This window comes from Xiphophorus maculatus, unplaced genomic scaffold (assembly GCF_002775205.1).
Source record: "Xiphophorus maculatus strain JP 163 A unplaced genomic scaffold, X_maculatus-5.0-male Unplaced_Scaffold_BN000024F, whole genome shotgun sequence".
NCBI classification, from domain to species: Eukaryota; Metazoa; Chordata; class Actinopteri; order Cyprinodontiformes; family Poeciliidae; genus Xiphophorus; species Xiphophorus maculatus.
Window position 1 is genome coordinate 12923 of NW_019369756.1, and position 16934 is coordinate 29856.

The 16934-nt window shown below is 37.3% G+C and overlaps 1 long non-coding RNA gene across 1 annotated transcript; it reads left to right on the top strand.

The window, feature by feature from the left end:
- Nucleotides 1-4212: 4212 nt before the first annotated feature.
- On the top strand, nt 4213-4562 carry LOC111607828. The gene is made up of 2 exons (XR_002752440.1): nt 4213-4310; nt 4512-4562. It is a non-coding gene; the product is annotated as an uncharacterized LOC111607828 (long non-coding RNA).
- Nucleotides 4563-16934: the final 12372 nt, after the last annotated feature.

Genomic DNA, 16934 nt, shown 5'->3' on the forward strand with positions numbered 1-16934 from the left:
CTCGTTGGAGCAGAACCAGAGTTGGAGCCGTTCTAATCGATGCACCTCTATCAGGGAGGTGACAGCTGTTGTGTGGAGTGAAAATGCTAAGTCTGCAGGTGGTTAATCACTGTTATATCACAAGTGGCTGAAGCGTTCATTTTCAGTCCTTTCAGTTTTATCTGCCTGTTGTTATAGGAAAAATCAGACACAAATCAACGTAGCAGTAACACGATAAGACTAATTCCAGCGCTAACAAGAGACGTTCAAGCAGTGATGGAGTCATTAGCAAGTAACATTTGCACATAAACACAGATCAAGACTAAATCACATTATTTTAAATTAAAAAACATTAGTCAGTGCCTCTAACGATAAAAATGAAAATTATTGAAGTGGGGAGAATTATGATTTGAAAGATAGAACATGAAAGCTGCAAACATTTGTTGGATGAAATGATTTAAAGCTTTACAAGTGGTGTCTCTAACCTTATAGTCCAGTAGATTCGGTTCAATTTGGGACCAAAATTGCAACATTTGTTACATTTTCAGCTGCTGCGGTTCTTTTTCACACTGCGCTGAGTCAAACAAATCAAGCCCCTTTGCAGCGTCCTCTCCTCACCTGTGGGGGCGCTGCACCAAAAACAACTGACGAACACAACACAAAAACCTCTGAAGAAGAAGACACTCCATTCTGCCTGAACGTTTGATCCCAGTTTGGAGTGGAAATCAGTGGCTTTTCAGGAGATAGAAATCCTGATGATGTTCAGTCTGTACTTACGTTTTTTTCTAACTGTCTTGTCTCCACATTTGATTGTTGAACAACTGAGGCCCATTTTCTGCTATACTGGATAAGTGGGATTGGCGCAGTACCTTTAAAATCCATTTCTGTGGCCTGGTGTGGCTTCATGCTGAAAGGGATAAGAGCCAGTTGAGTTGAGTTTTTTATTGTTCGTGCTTTTGATTGTTTTCATAACTTGGTTTGTTCGTCCAAAATACATCTTTGCTTGGAAGCATGAAGGGCACCTGCCTCCAACATTGAAACACATTTTTTTCAGATGATCGACATTTTGAGTATAGGATTTCCTTGGATTGTTCATCCCTGCAGGTTTCCATGACTACAGCGTTGATAGTGAGATAATAGTGTCTCAATGGGAAGTTAATAAAAGAAGCAGAAAATGCCATTCTTATGGTTCATAAGTTGTTGTATGTGAGTGTTATATAATCATAAGTCAAGTTTATTTCTACAGCACATTTCAGTGTTTCAGCATCTTTTCAGTTTTCTGGAAGTTTGTTCCAGATAAAAGGATTAAAGATAAACACCTGGATGAGTTTCTCTAGATGTTACGGCGACATTAGTCTTCAGGTGACAGAAGGTTGACTTTGTAGCCATATATGTGTCGTTGAGGACTGGACTGGAGAGTCCGACCCAACTCTCCAGTCGTTTCAGTAATATGCCAAGAAAAGCTGCACTGAGGTCCAACAGAACCAGTACTGTGGATCTTCCACAGATGGATGTCATTGTACACTTTGACTAGAGCAATTTCATTGCTGTAGTAACCATGGAAACCGGACTGAAAGACGTCAAGTGATCATTGTTAGGAAGCTATTGAAACTGATTTTTCAATAATTTTGCAAATAGATGCAAATATTTTTCTTCTCAAACACTAAGTACCAATGGTAAAATAAAAAATTAAAAGATGTTATTCCTATAAATACACTCTTACTCATAGCTCTTATGGAACATAAATAAAAAGTATCTTAACAACAGAGAGAATGTTGAGCAGCTTTATGTGCTAATTATACCTCTGAGGTTTAAGAAATAACATCACTGCTGAAAAAAATCATTTTAGATAACTGTGACGTCCGTCAGTTATTGTGTTTTGTCCTGAGGCGGAGCAGAAGGGGCGGGACCAGGATTCGCCAGGCCCAGCGCGTCCTCGGGATATAAGCAGCCTGCTTCAGCGCGTGAGAGAGAGAGGACAGGAGCTGAATCTGGCTTGGAGCTGAGCCGGCTTCTCCACCCAGCTTGATTCTACAGAGGTGGCTCTTCCCCCAGCTGCCTGCCCACCCGGTCCTGGTTTGGGATGGTTTGTTTGACCTTTCTTTTCTTTTCGCAGGGCTTATCCGTGGAGCAATGACACCGACCACACGGGGGCGAGGGGCACCCGCTTGTCAATGCTGGTCCTGTTTATTTGCTTGGATTGTACAATAAAGACTGTATTCTTTTATTGAGGGCCGTGCCTCTCTGGCTTTTTTGTTGCGGCTCACGAGCCGGGTCGTAACAATAACCTTACGAGTTTCTGTCAGAATAACAAGAACATCATTAAATCAGCTGGAAATTGGGACACTTTCACATTTGTTTTTGTGCTACAAAAATAATCTTCATGAGTTTATTGTTCTGTTAATTAAAAGCAGAACAAAATGGATTTCCTAAAAACCAAGTTAACTCCAAGACTTAACAGCTTGTAAAATCACAATGCATATTAGTCTTCAGGTTTTTATCACAACACATCGATTGTTTTCATTTTAAGTCATTCGGTTGAATGTTTGTCACTCTGTTTGATGACCCAGTTTGTTCTAAGCTTCAGTTCACACATAGACACCTTCACATTTGACCTTATATTTATATATACTGGCATAAAAACCAATGAGTGCAAGCTGCAAACAAAGCCCACATCATCACTCCTCCACTCTCATGCTTGACATTTGCTACAACATTTTTGCTAATATGCTACATTTGGTTTTCTCCAAACATAGTGCTGAGCATATAATTTGGTCTAAAAGGACATTTTTCGAGATGTATTATTTTGATGTAGCTTTTCAAAAGCTAAAATTGTGAGAAAAGTCTTCCTCCTGGTAACTTTTTCAGTCTTTTTGAGGTCCGTTTTTCAAATTGTCGCATCTTTGTTTTGATATTACAGTGAATTTGCTGCTACATTAACTCCTGGACAAACTGGTGATTGTTTTATATGTCGTCTGTTTGTAAATAAACTGTCTCAGAATACAACAACTGACTTCACACTGCAAAAATACAAAACGTTAAAAACTATTTTCAGGCTAATTTCTAGTCCCAATTTCTTACTACATTTGAAGTACGACAAAACAAACTTTTAAGAAACTTTTCAGCAAGAAATAGGAGCTTGTTTTAAGTCAGTAATTCATTAATATTAATTTAAAAAAATACTAGTTCTATTGGCAGATTATTTCACTCATAACATGGGAAAATGTCTTGTTATAAGTAAACTTATCTGCTAAAGGAACCACAAACTTTCTCATCAATATTAAGGAATTATTTACTTAAAATAAACCCCTAAATATTGCTGAACAGTTACTTAAAAGCTAGTTTTGTCTTATTTATCTCAATATGATTTTCAATAAGAAAGTTCTGCAGGAGGTCGACTCGACAGAACAGCAAAACATTTTGTTCCCAAAGCAGAAATCTGTTGTCTGCAAATGCTTTTTTTCCCAGTCAGACACAGAAATCAACACAATGAACCGCAGTCTAACAAAAGCTGCTGGATTGTTAGCAAAACTTTAGAACCCAAAAAAGTGAAGGTTACATTCAATAAAATTTCCATTTGCTCTCATTCTGATCTTTGTTCCTGTTATTTCCAAATGAAGGTAAAGTAGACGACAGAAAGCTTTTCAAAACTGAAGAACTGTTTCATGGTAAATGTAACACGGCCTTTTAAAGCTCTAATTAGCCATTAACATTTTCCCCCTGGTTGTAAATTTCTCTGTTTTTAACAAAGTGCCTTTAACATTATAAAGAGTCAAGAGTTTAATTTAGTCATTCTGGTCTGCTTTCCGCCCTTCCTCTCGTCCATTATCAGGAGACGGATAAGCAGTTTAATAAGTGTGACTGTCTCTGTGTCTGATTTAATGAGATATAGACAAATATCCAAAAGGCAAAATTAAAACAAATGAAGTGTGAAGTGTGCATGTTGTGAGTGAGGACAGAGGCTCTCTGGCTTCCAGGGTCACAGTAATGATGAGTTATTTTTAGACATATTGACTTTGTTTGACTCAAAAGTTTTGCTTAAATTGTGTCAACTGTTTTGAAGTTAGAAGTTTACTTTATGGTATTGTGCTGCTTTGACAGCATTTTTCTTGAATAGTTTATGGATATTGTGTTAATGCCATTGTAAGTTATTTGTAATCGCAATAAGTGCGAAGGCTTTTATTTTGAAGAATTACTGTGTTGTCTGCCACGGACTTCCTGTTTGGTAATTTCCGGTTTTCTCCGTGAGCTGCAGCAAGCATGGCTGAATGTGTTGTGTCTTCAGCATTTAATCCTGTGCCATCCGCGAGAAATTAAGGCGAAGCAATGCTGTAAGTGTTATTTTCTGATAACATACATGTTGTGTAAGATGTATCAGATATTATATTACGAAGATGTTAATGTTTAGTTATGGCGGCGGATATTCTTGTTTAACCATGCATAGTGGATTGCATATAACTGCAGAGTTTATGTATGTACTGTAAGTTTCTTCGGACACATAACTAAGTTTGTATTGTTTGTTCTGTTTACAGTTTTCACCCAGCTTATGATACGTGGAAGTCGACAGTAAATGTTCAATCTTGCTACACGTCTCCCTCTCATCAATTTGCTGTGGTTTACCTTGGTGTTTAGTCGGAGTTGTTACACTTTTGATGAGAACACTACAGGTATATTTGGTGAAAATGCCTTAATGCACTGGAAATAATACAAAACTAACTTAAAAGTAACTTTCTACTATGTGTAGGAGTTTTTTTAAGTCAATAATTCCTTAATATTGATGAGAATTTAGTTTCACTGGCCGATGATTTCACTTATGTGGAAATAATTTCATATTGTTTGAAATAATAATCAGTGACGTGCGGTCAGGGGAGGCAGGTGAGGCAGTGCCTCACCAGCCATCATGGAAAGAAAGAAAATATATAATCATAAAGTAATTTAAATTGTTATATTCATCCGGTGGTTTGTACTAAAAAATATTTATTTTTCATGTAGCTTCACCAATTTCGATTTTTATTTGTTCAAAATCGCTGAATTTTCTTATTTTCCCATTCAAATGCTTGGAAGCGATGCCGGTGAGGCAGCAGCGAGCTCTGCCTCACCTTGGATTGCGCAACCCCTGGCTCTGCGCTGGCTGCTAAGCGGAGAGAGCATGTTGCTGTACGGCGTCAATAAAATGGTTTAAACAAATTTAATATGTGAACTTATTTCCAATAATTTAGCTTATGTATATAATGTACAGTGCTTTTTGTCACCAACTGTGTTTGTGTAACGTGTTTCGTGTAATGAGCGATTATAAACGGCAGAGAACAGGTTCGAGGTGAGGCAGGCAGTTCTCTTGCCTCATGGCAGGGGGCGCTAAAGATCCCAGACGTTCGTCTTGTTCACTCCTCAACTGCCGAGTAAGTGACAGCGAGCTAGGCTAAACGATTCGGGAAGCAAGTCAAGTGCAGCGATAGATTGATCTCCATTGAGACAGAGAGACTTTTAAAACTGAAGGAAGATAAGGAGGACTTCTATCGCAAAGTAACGGATGTTTTTGTGCAGAAGGAGCGCCGCATGGACTTCATTTATAAGTAAAGGTAAGACAGTAATAACATTTATTTTGTTTTGTTTTTTAAGGAAATGTGTGTTTTGTGAGCTACAGTTTGTATGTGTAAGGATGCAGAAGTGAAACATAACCTGTAAACTGCTGTCAATCTATGCATCTATTTGCAAATCTGATTCTGATGACGTCAGTGCCTCACCAGCTATGAACCTCACCGCACGTCACTGATAATAATAGTACTTTTTCATCAATGTTAAGGAATTATTTACTTAAAATGAGCTCAAATTCCTGCTGAAAAGTTACTTTTAAAAAGAAAAATGTAGCTAACAACCAAAGCCGAGTTAAAGTGGCTGGGCTTAGCTGGGGTTGCTAGGCAACGGCACAGCGCCAATTGAGTGTGTCTTAAAAATTGTGAGGTTTTAAATTGGCTCATTTTCAAGGCACCAAAAGACATGAACTTATTGGCAAAAAACAGCTGGGTAGGTTTTTTAAGTGCCTTGTTTGTTTTTAGAAGGGTTAGGGTTAGAACTTGAGTGGTGAATAGATTTTTTAGGTGAGCTGGGAGAGTTTTTAGCTTCTTATTTCTTTAAAAACCAAGACGTAGATGTTGTGATGATGCCTTCAGAAGCTTCCTACACGCCGCCCGCCCACACGCTGACCGCTGTGGCGTTAACCTGACACACCTCAGGACGGGCTGGCGATGCGTTCAGGGACCTCTGCTGTTTGGGATCAGCTCATTAGGCTGCAGGGTTCCTGATTAGTCTTACACTCAAGTATACCAGTTATGAATATTTCAAGGTAAACAATCAAAGAAAAAATTCTATTTTCTAACCTATTTAAAGGTAAAATGCTATTTCCTCTGAGTTGCTAAAAGTAAAATGTTTTAATTTAGTTGAATTCTTGTTCAACATTTAACAGAAAATAAAACATTTCTTCACTTCTTTCCATTTGATTTCAGTCAAACATTTGTGAAAATGTTAATCTGTTATGGTCTCAGATGAAACTGTACTCATGTGGAAATAGAGCTCCATCTGGTGGATGAGATCAGAACTGCACAGCTCCGTTTCTGTAAATAAACCAACTTTTACAAGTAAATGTAGTTTATTTTTTAAACATGAAGCATATTGAGGTTGTGTTAATTAATTTGAGACACGTTTTAAAAAATATACAAGAAAGATTGAGCTGTTTTCATTCTTCCACCACACTTTTTAAGTTTACACTTTATGCTGTTGACATTGGCAGGATTTTAAATATTGCTCTAGTTCCATTGGCAGATAAATTTATTTCTAACAAGATAATTTTCATGTGTTATAAGTAAAACAATCTGCCAATGCAACTAGTAATTTATTTGTCAATATTAATACATGATTGACTTAAATTAAGATCCTTTATCTTGTTGAAAGATTATCTAAAAGTTAGTTTTGTCTTATTTCAAGTGTACTGAGATATTTGCAGTAGAAACTATCAAAAAGTGCTTGGTGAGATTTTGTGTGGGACAGAAAAGCTAAAAAAAAAACTAATAAAAAGAATAAATCTGGTACTGTATGCCCTGACTTAGTGTCTTTCCTGGAAATATTTCATACTGGAGCAGCTGAAATGTGAAAAAGCAGAGTTTTTCCACCAACTTATTGATGATGAGTTCACTGGCTTGTTTTCGGTAACAGAATGGCAGCTTCCTGTCTGTTTCCACTTCAGAGTCCTTCTGCAGCATCACTTATTCAGGTGGCATTGAGTGGAGTGGGCTGCTTCCGCACTTATTGCTTTTCCTCCAACAAGATGGCACTCAGGAGGAACTACTTTAGCATCTGCTGCTTTATTATTCCTAAACAGCCTAAAAAGAGTAGAGCTGTGCTGTTTCTACTGAATCTACAGCAGGCGGATGAATCAAAACGTCCATCTGTGACATCAGAAACTCACCACAGTGAATCTGAGATCAGCGCCACGTTTTTACGTCTTCTTCTGCTCTCACTCTGTAAAGCGCCTCATGCAGGATTCATGCCTGCTGTAGACATGAAAAGGAAATCACCTTCTCTTGTCCTGCATCTTGTCAACAATGAACACGTCTATTTTTCATGCTGTCTACATGCGTGCACATCAATCTTAAGCAGGAAAAGCACTTATGGAAATTACAAGATTGCAGGAGATTTCCACAACAGACCGAAAGTGACAGAAACATGTTTTTCTCAGTTCATCGTAACTTGGGTAAATAAAAAGAGCTGTTTTCAAGTACAACGACAGGAAAGGTATTAAAATTACTTTCTTAAATTATGAATTAACTACAACTTGCTACGTTTTTTGGAAAAGCAGCAACACCCAGATGTTATTCAGTCAAGAAAGTTATTTAAATAGAACCTGAAAAACCGCCGCATCATGCCCCAAACAACAGGTGAGAAACCGATCACTGCACTGCAAAAACACAAAATCTTGCCAAGTATTTTCGTCAAGTTTATAGTGCAAGTCAATCAAATTTTATTTGTATAGCACATTTCAGCAGGAAGGCATTTCAAAGTGCTTTACATCATATCAAACACAGAAACACAATGCAACATAGAATCAACTCAAATATCTCAGTACAGTTGAAATATGACAAAATTTTATTTACAAGTAACTTTTCAGCAAGATCAAGAGCTTATTTTACATCAATAATTCCTAAATATTGGTGAAAAAGTTCTAGTTTCACTGGCAGATTATAAAACTTTTGACAAGACATATTTCCCATATTTTAAATTAAATAATCTGCCAGAGAAACTTGTCCTTTTTCATCAATATTAAGGAATTATTGATTTAAAACAAGCTCTTTATCTTGCTGAAAAGTTACTTGTAAATACATTTTGTCTTATTTCAAGTAAATTAAGATATTCATACTGGAAACTAGACAACAAATTTTTTGAACTGTGGCGTCTATCAGTTTAAGAAATTCCCAACAATGGAAAAATGTATTCCCAGTTGTCACCAGCAGCAGTGAGAAGGATATAAATAAGCATGAAATAATATATTTAGCATTGCTTTTTGTATTTATTGTTGTCTGGTATTAAGATTAGTTTGATTTTCTGGAATAAAAAGCAAAAATAGAAAAAAAACCTGTTTTTAACAGCGCTACCTGTCTGCTGCCACTAGAGGGCAGAAGAGAATCTGTTTGTCTCTGCAGACATGGTTGGTTAGCAGAAAGATTTCCAATAAGTTTGGGCTAATAAAGTGCGAAACAGCCGTTCCATCAAGAAAAATGAGAATCTGCTGAAGTCGCAACCTGCTAATATCAACACAAATTAAAAAGAAAAATGTGTTTAGTGCAATTTATTAGCAAGAAATTATAAAACTTCTGCACACACACACACACAAGCCCACTTTCTCACCATTCTCCTTACTTCAGTAGGAAACTGCGAGAAAGCAGAAAGTGTTCACACAACTTTTGATGGAAATCTTTTCTGTTCCCGTGGACAAACTCCACCCACACTGAGTGACACTCAGCAGAAATGGAGGAAAACATAAATACTTTCTGTATGACTCATTTATATTGATTTTAATCAGCGGGTCAATTTGAATTGACCCGCTGATTAAAGTAAGTATCAAATTCAATTATAAAATTATATTACTTGTAGTTCGAGGGTACGAGGTCTAGGAGAGTTTACTGAAAGGTTCCTAGTCTTAGTCTCTTAAGGGGTCCAGGTGGTCCGGTGCTTGACGGGTGGTGTCCAGGAGGGAAACAGAGGATTGCGTCGGAGGGCGGACAGGTAGGCTCGGGCTAACTTGTAGTCAGACGGAGGAGGTCAGTCTGGGAACTCGGGCAACCAGTGGGTAAGACCCACGGCGTCACGAGGGGAATCTCGACCAGAGAAACAGACAGGATCTGTAAAGGCTTCTCCGGGCTTCACCAGGAAAAAACCTGAAGGCAAAAACAACAGGGAAAGTTACTAAAGGCTTCAGAACAACGAGGAAAGATCAGAGGCAAGGTCTAGGTCCTAGAGCTTGCCTCTAGGTGAAGTTTGACACGAGAAACTAATAAACAGTACACACACACTGTACCTCTGAGCCTCCTAGAGTCTAGGAGGCTCAGAGGTACCGTTACTGGCTAACACTCGGGCGCTGAAGGACTGGCAGAAGCCTCCTTTAGTACACGCCGCTGATGAGTTGATCAGGTTCAGGTGTGCTTGATGACTGTCTACACACACACTCCAGTCAGGTGAGTAGGGCGCCATCTGTCGTAAAAGGTGAGTGTATGCACAGACAAACCCACAAAGCAAGACAAAAAGGAAAAAAAATGTATTTTTATTTGGAAAATATATAAATATGTGGTCTGAATTGTAAAAAGAACAAAGAATAAACATCAGAATGTCAAAATAAGAAAACTAACTTACAAGTAAGTTTTCAGCAAGAAACAGGAGCTTGTTTTAAGTTAATAATTCCTTAATATTGACAAAAAGTATCAGATTATTTCACTTATTACATGGAAAATATCTTGTTATAAGTGGAATAATCTGCCAGAGGAGCAAGTCTATATATTTTATTAGTATTAATAAATTATCTACTTGTTGAAAACTTACTTGTAAGTTAGTTTTGTCTTAATTCAAGTGTACTGAAATATTTGCACTAGAAGCTAAACCAAAAATACTTGGTAATATTTTGTGTTTTTGCTTTCATTACATGAGTAAAGTACGCAATACTCTGTGCAATGAATAACATATTCTATTTTTTGTATGCATACAACAAAGGCCTGCTGTAGAATGTCCTATTTTTTTATGACCAGTTTTCTTCCTAGAACTTTTATTCTGGAAATAAAATCCCTGATTTTGCACGTTGCAAAGCGATTACACGATGATTTGTCAAGGTAAGCAGCTTCAAAAGCTCTCTGTCACAAGGTCTCTGTGAACACATCCTCTGGTCATGTTTGGGATAATGATAATACAGTTTCAATGAAGGAGGCGTCTCTTACCAACATCCCCTGCAGCCTTCTGCAGATTTATTACAAGAGTCCTGTGACTTCTCAAGAAGCAACATCAATGCAGTGCTTACGTGATAAATTCCCTCACCTCCCAAAAAAAGATGAAAAACTTTGAAAGACAACTGTGAGTTATTCACTTGAGTTTCAGAATATGACGGATGAAGTTTGAAATCACAGCAACACAAAAAAATTCTCTTTTTACATCAGTAGTATTGCTACAGTTTCAGGTGAGCAGAACTGGTCCGGGGAATGCAAACACACAGCAGAGGTAGATCTGCAGCCGAACCTGCTGCACAACAACATCAGGCTGAGAAGATTTATGGATGGATTAGTGATGTATGCATGTGTTTCAGTGGATACTAAGAGAAAAAGATACAAAAATGGCTTTATTTTAATCAGAAATAATAAAAAAGAAGAGTTCTGACTAGTTTATAGGAAATAATTATTAGATTTTTGTTGAGGTTCTGACTAAAGGAAACATTTTTGTTTATTGATTTTAACTGATTCAAAACAGAAAATATTACTTATTGTTCTTGTGCAGCTTCTAGTGCAAATATTTTAATATTACAAGTAACTTTTTAGCAAGATTGAAGAGCTTATTTTACATCAATAATTCCTAAATATTGGTGAAAAAGTTCTAGTTTCACTGGCAGATTATAAAACTTTTGACAAGACATATTTCCCATATTTTAAATTAAATAATCTGCCAGAGAAACTTGTTCTTTTTCATCAATATTAAGGAATTATTGACTTAAAACAAGCTCTTTATCTTGCTGAAAAGTTACTTGTAAATACATTTTGTCTTATTTCAAGTAAATTAAGATATTCATACTGGAAACTAGACAGCAAATTTTTTTGAACTGTGGCGTCTATCAGTTTAAGAAATTCCCAACAATGGAAAAATGTATTCCCAGTTGTCACCAGCAGCAGTGAGAAGGATATAAATAAGCATGAAATAATATATTTAGCATTGCTTTTTGTATTTATTGTTGTTTGGTATTAAGATTAGTTTGATTTCCTGGAATAAAAAGCAAAAATAGAAGAAACCTGTTTTTAACAGCGCTACCTGTCTGCTGCCACTAGAGGGCAGAAGAGAATCTGTTTTTCTCTGCAGACATGGTTGGTTAGCAGAAAGATTTCCAATAAGTTTGGGCTAATAAAGTGCGAAACAGCCGTTCCATCAAGAAAAATGAGAATCTGCTGAAGTCGCAACCTGCTAATATCAACACAAATTAAAAAGAAAAGTGTGTTTAGTGCAATTTATTAGCAAGAAATTATAAAACTTCTGCACACACACACACACAAGCCCACTTTCTCACTATTCTCCTTACTTCAGTAGGAAACTGCGAGAAAGCAGAAAGTGTTCACACAACTTTTGATGGAAATCTTTTCTGTTCCCGTGGACAAACTCCACCCACACTGAGTGACACTCAGCAGAAATGGAGGAAAACATAAATACTTTCTGTATGACTCATTTATATTGATTTTAATCAGCGGGTCAATTTGAATTGACCCGCTGATTAAAGTAAGTATCAAATTCAATTATAAAATTATATTACTTGTGGTTCGAGGGTACGAGGTCTAGGAGAGTTTACTGAAAGGTTCCTAGTCTTAGTCTCTTAAGGGGTCCAGGTGGTCCGGTGCTTGACGGGTGGTGTCCAGGAGGGAAACAGAGGACTGCGTCGGAGGGCGGACAGGTAGGCTCGGGCTACCTTGTAGTCAGACGGAGGAGGTCAGTCTGGGAACTCGGGCAACCAGTGGGTAAGACCCACGGCGTCACGAGGGGAATCTCGACCAGAGAAACAGACAGGATCTGTAAAGGCTTCTCCGGGCTTCACCAGGAAAAAACCTGAAGGCAAAAACAACAGGGAAAGTTACTAAAGGCTTCAGAACAATGAGGAAAGATCAGAGGCAAGCTCTAGGTGAAGTTTGACACGAGAAACTAATAAACAGTACACACACTGTACCTCTGAGCCTCCTAGAGTCTAGGAGGCTCAGAGGTACCGTTACTGGCTAACACTCGGGCGCTGAAGGACTGGCAGAAGCCTCCTTTAGTACACGCCGCTGATGAGTTGATCAGGTTCAGGTGTGCTTGATGACTGTCTACACACACACTCCAGTCAGGTGAGTAGGGCGCCATCTGTCGTAAAAGGTGAGTGTATGCACAGACAAACCCACAAAGCAAGACAAAAAGGAAAAAAATGTATTTTTATTTGGAAAATATATAAATATGTGGTCTGAATTGTAAAAAGAACAAAGAATAAACATCAGAATGTCAAAATAAGAAAACTAACTTACAAGTAAGTTTTCAGCAAGAAACAGGAGCTTGCTTTAAGTTAATAATTCCTTAATATTGACAAAAAGTATCAGATTATTTCACTTATTACATGGAAAATATCTTGTTATAAGTGGAATAATCTGCCAGAGGAGCAAGTCTATATATTTTATTAGTATTAATAAATTATCTACTTGTTGAAAAGTTACTTGTAAGTTAGTTTTGTCTTAATTCAAGTGTACTGAAATATTTGCACTAGAAGCTAGACCAAAAATACTTGGTAATATTTTGTGTTTTTGCTTTCATTACATGAGTAAAGTACGCAATACTCTGTGCAATGAATAACATATTCTATTTTTTGTATGCATACAACAAAGGCCTGCTGTAGAATGTCCTATTTTTTTATGACCAGTTTTCTTCCTAGAACTTTTATTCTGGAAATAAAATCCCTGATTTTGCACGTTGCAAAGCGATTACACGATGATTTGTCAAGGTAAGCAGCTTCAAAAGCTCTCTGTCACAAGGTCTCTGCGAACACATCCTCTGGTCATGTTTGGGATAATGATAATACAGTTTCAATGAAGGAGGCGTCTCTTACCAACATCCCCTGCAGCCTTCTGCAGTTTTTTCACAAGAGTCCTGTGACTTCTCAAGAAGCAACATCAATGCAGTGCTTACGTGATAAATTCCCTCACCTCCCAAAAAAAGATGAAAAACTTTGAAAGACAACTGTGAGTTATTCACTTGAGTTTCAGAATATGACGGGTGAAGTTTGAAATCACAGCAACACAAAAAAATTCTCTTTTTACATCAGTAGTATTGCTACAGTTTCAGGTGAGCAGAACTGGTCCGGGGAATGCAAACACACAGCAGAGGTAGATCTGCAGCCGAACCTGCTGCACAACAACATCAGGCTGAGAAGATTTATGGATGGATTAGTGATGTATGCATGTGTTTCAGTGGATACTAAGAGAAAAAGATACAAAAATGGCTTTATTTTAATCAGAAATAATAAAAAAGAAGAGTTCTGACTAGTTTATAGGAAATAATTATTAGATTTTTGTTGAGGTTCTGACTAAAGGAAACATTTTTGTTTATTGATTTTAACTGATTCAAAACAGAAAATATTACTTATTGTTCTTGTGCAGCTTCTAGTGCAAATATTTTAATATTACAAGTAACTTTTTAGCAAGATTGAAGAGCTTATTTTACATCAATAATTCCTAAATATTGGTGAAAAAGTTCTAGTTTCACTGGCAGATTATAAAACTTTTGACAAGACATATTTCCCATATTTTAAATTAAATAATCTGCCAGAGAAACTTGTTCTTTTTCATCAATATTAAGGAATTATTGACTTAAAACAAGCTCTTTATCTTGCTGAAAAGTTACTTGTAAATACATTTTGTCTTATTTCAAGTAAATTAAGATATTCATACTGGAAACTAGACAGCAAATTTTTTTGAACTGTGGCGTCTATCAGTTTAAGAAATTCCCAACAATGGAAAAATGTATTCCCAGTTGTCACCAGCAGCAGTGAGAAGGATATAAATAAGCATGAAATAATATATTTAGCATTGCTTTTTGTATTTATTGTTGTTTGGTATTAAGATTAGTTTGATTTCCTGGAATAAAAAGCAAAAATAGAAGAAACCTGTTTTTAACAGCGCTACCTGTCTGCTGCCACTAGAGGGCAGAAGAGAATCTGTTTGTCTCTGCAGACATGGTTGGTTAGCAGAAAGATTTCCAATAAGTTTGGGCTAATAAAGTGCGAAACAGCCGTTCCATCAAGAAAAATGAGAATCTGCTGAAGTCGCAACCTGCTAATATCAACACAAATTAAAAAGAAAAGTGTGTTTAGTGCAATTTATTAGCAAGAAATTATAAAACTTCTGCACACACACACACACAAGCCCACTTTCTCACTATTCTCCTTACTTCAGTAGGAAACTGCGAGAAAGCAGAAAGTGTTCACACAACTTTTGATGGAAATCTTTTCTGTTCCCGTGGACAAACTCCACCCACACTGAGTGACACTCAGCAGAAATGGAGGAAAACATAAATACTTTCTGTATGACTCATTTATATTGATTTTAATCAGCGGGTCAATTTGAATTGACCCGCTGATTAAAGTAAGTATCAAATTCAATTATAAAATTATATTACTTGTGGTTCGAGGGTACGAGGTCTAGGAGAGTTTACTGAAAGGTTCCTAGTCTTAGTCTCTTAAGGGGTCCAGGTGGTCCGGTGCTTGACGGCTGGTGTCCAGGAGGGAAACAGAGGACTGCGTCGGAGGGCGGACAGGTAGGCTCGGGCTAACTTGTAGTCAGACGGAGGAGGTCAGTCTGGGAACTCGGGCAACCAGTGGGTAAGACCCACGGCGTCACGAGGGGAATCTCGACCAGAGAAACAGACAGGATCTGTAAAGGCTTCTCCGGGCTTCACCAGGAAAAAACCTGAAGGCAAAAACAACAGGGAAAGTTACTAAAGGCTTCAGAACAATGAGGAAAGATCAGAGGCAAGCTCTAGGTGAAGTTTGACACGAGAAACTAATAAACAGTACACACACTGTACCTCTGAGCCTCCTAGAGTCTAGGAGGCTCAGAGGTACCGTTACTGGCTAACACTCGGGCGCTGAAGGACTGGCAGAAGCCTCCTTTAGTACAGGCCGCTGATGAGTTGATCAGGTTCAGGTGTGCTTGATGACTGTCTACACACACACTCCAGTCAGGTGAGTAGGGCGCCATCTGTCGTAAAAGGTGAGTGTATGCACAGACAAACCCACAAAGCAAGACAAAAAGGAAAAAAAATGTATTTTTATTTGGAAAATATATAAATATGTGGTCTGAATTGTAAAAAGAACAAAGAATAAACATCAGAATGTCAAAATAAGAAAACTAACTTACAAGTAAGTTTTCAGCAAGAAACAGGAGCTTGCTTTAAGTTAATAATTCCTTAATATTGACAAAAAGTATCAGATTATTTCACTTATTACATGGAAAATATCTTGTTATAAGTGGAATAATCTGCCAGAGGAGCAAGTCTATATATTTTATTAGTATTAATAAATTATCTACTTGTTGAAAAGTTACTTGTAAGGTAGTTTTGTCTTAATTCAAGTGTACTGAAATATTTGCACTAGAAGCTAGACCAAAAATACTTGGTAATATTTTGTGTTTTTGCTTTCATTACATGAGTAAAGTACGCAATACTCTGTGCAATGAATAACATATTCTATTTTTTGTATGCATACAACAAAGGCCTGCTGTAGAATGTCCTATTTTTTTATGACCAGTTTTCTTCCTAGAACTTTTATTCTGGAAATAAAATCCCTGATTTTGCACGTTGCAAAGCGATTACACGATGATTTGTCAAGGTAAGCAGCTTCAAAAGCTCTCTGTCACAAGGTCTCTGCGAACACATCCTCTGGTCATGTTTGGGATAATGATAATACAGTTTCAATGAAGGAGGCGTCTCTTACCAACATCCCCTGCAGCCTTCTGCAGTTTTTTCACAAGAGTCCTGTGACTTCTCAAGAAGCAACATCAATGCAGTGCTTACGTGATAAATTCCCTCACCTCCCAAAAAAAAAAAAGATGAAAGACAACTGTGAGTTATTCACTTGAGTTTCAGAATATGACGGGTGAAGTTTGAAATCACAGCAACACAAAAAAATTCTCTTTTTACATCAGTAGTATTGCTACAGTTTCAGGTGAGCAGAACTGGTCCGGGGAATGCAAACACACAGCAGAGGTAACTCTGCAGCCAAACCTGCTACACAACAACATCAGGCTGAGAAGATTTATGGATGGATTAGTGATGTATGCATGTATTTCAGTGGATACTAAGAGAAAAAGATACAAAAATGGCTTTATTTTAATCAGAAATAATAAAAAAGAAGAGTTCTGACTAGTTTATAGGAAATAATTATTAGATTTTTGTTGAGGTTCTGACTAAAGGAAACATTTTTGTTTATGGATTTTAACCAGTGACGTGCGGTCAGGGGAGGCAGGTGAGGCAGTGCCTCACCAGCCATCATGGAAAGAAAGAAAATATATAATCATAAAGTAATTTAAATTGTTATATTCATCCGGTGGTTTGTACTAAAAAATATTTATTTTTCATGTAGCTTCACCAATTTCGATTTTTATTTGTTCAAAATGGCTGAATTTTCTTGTTTTCCCATTCAAATGCTT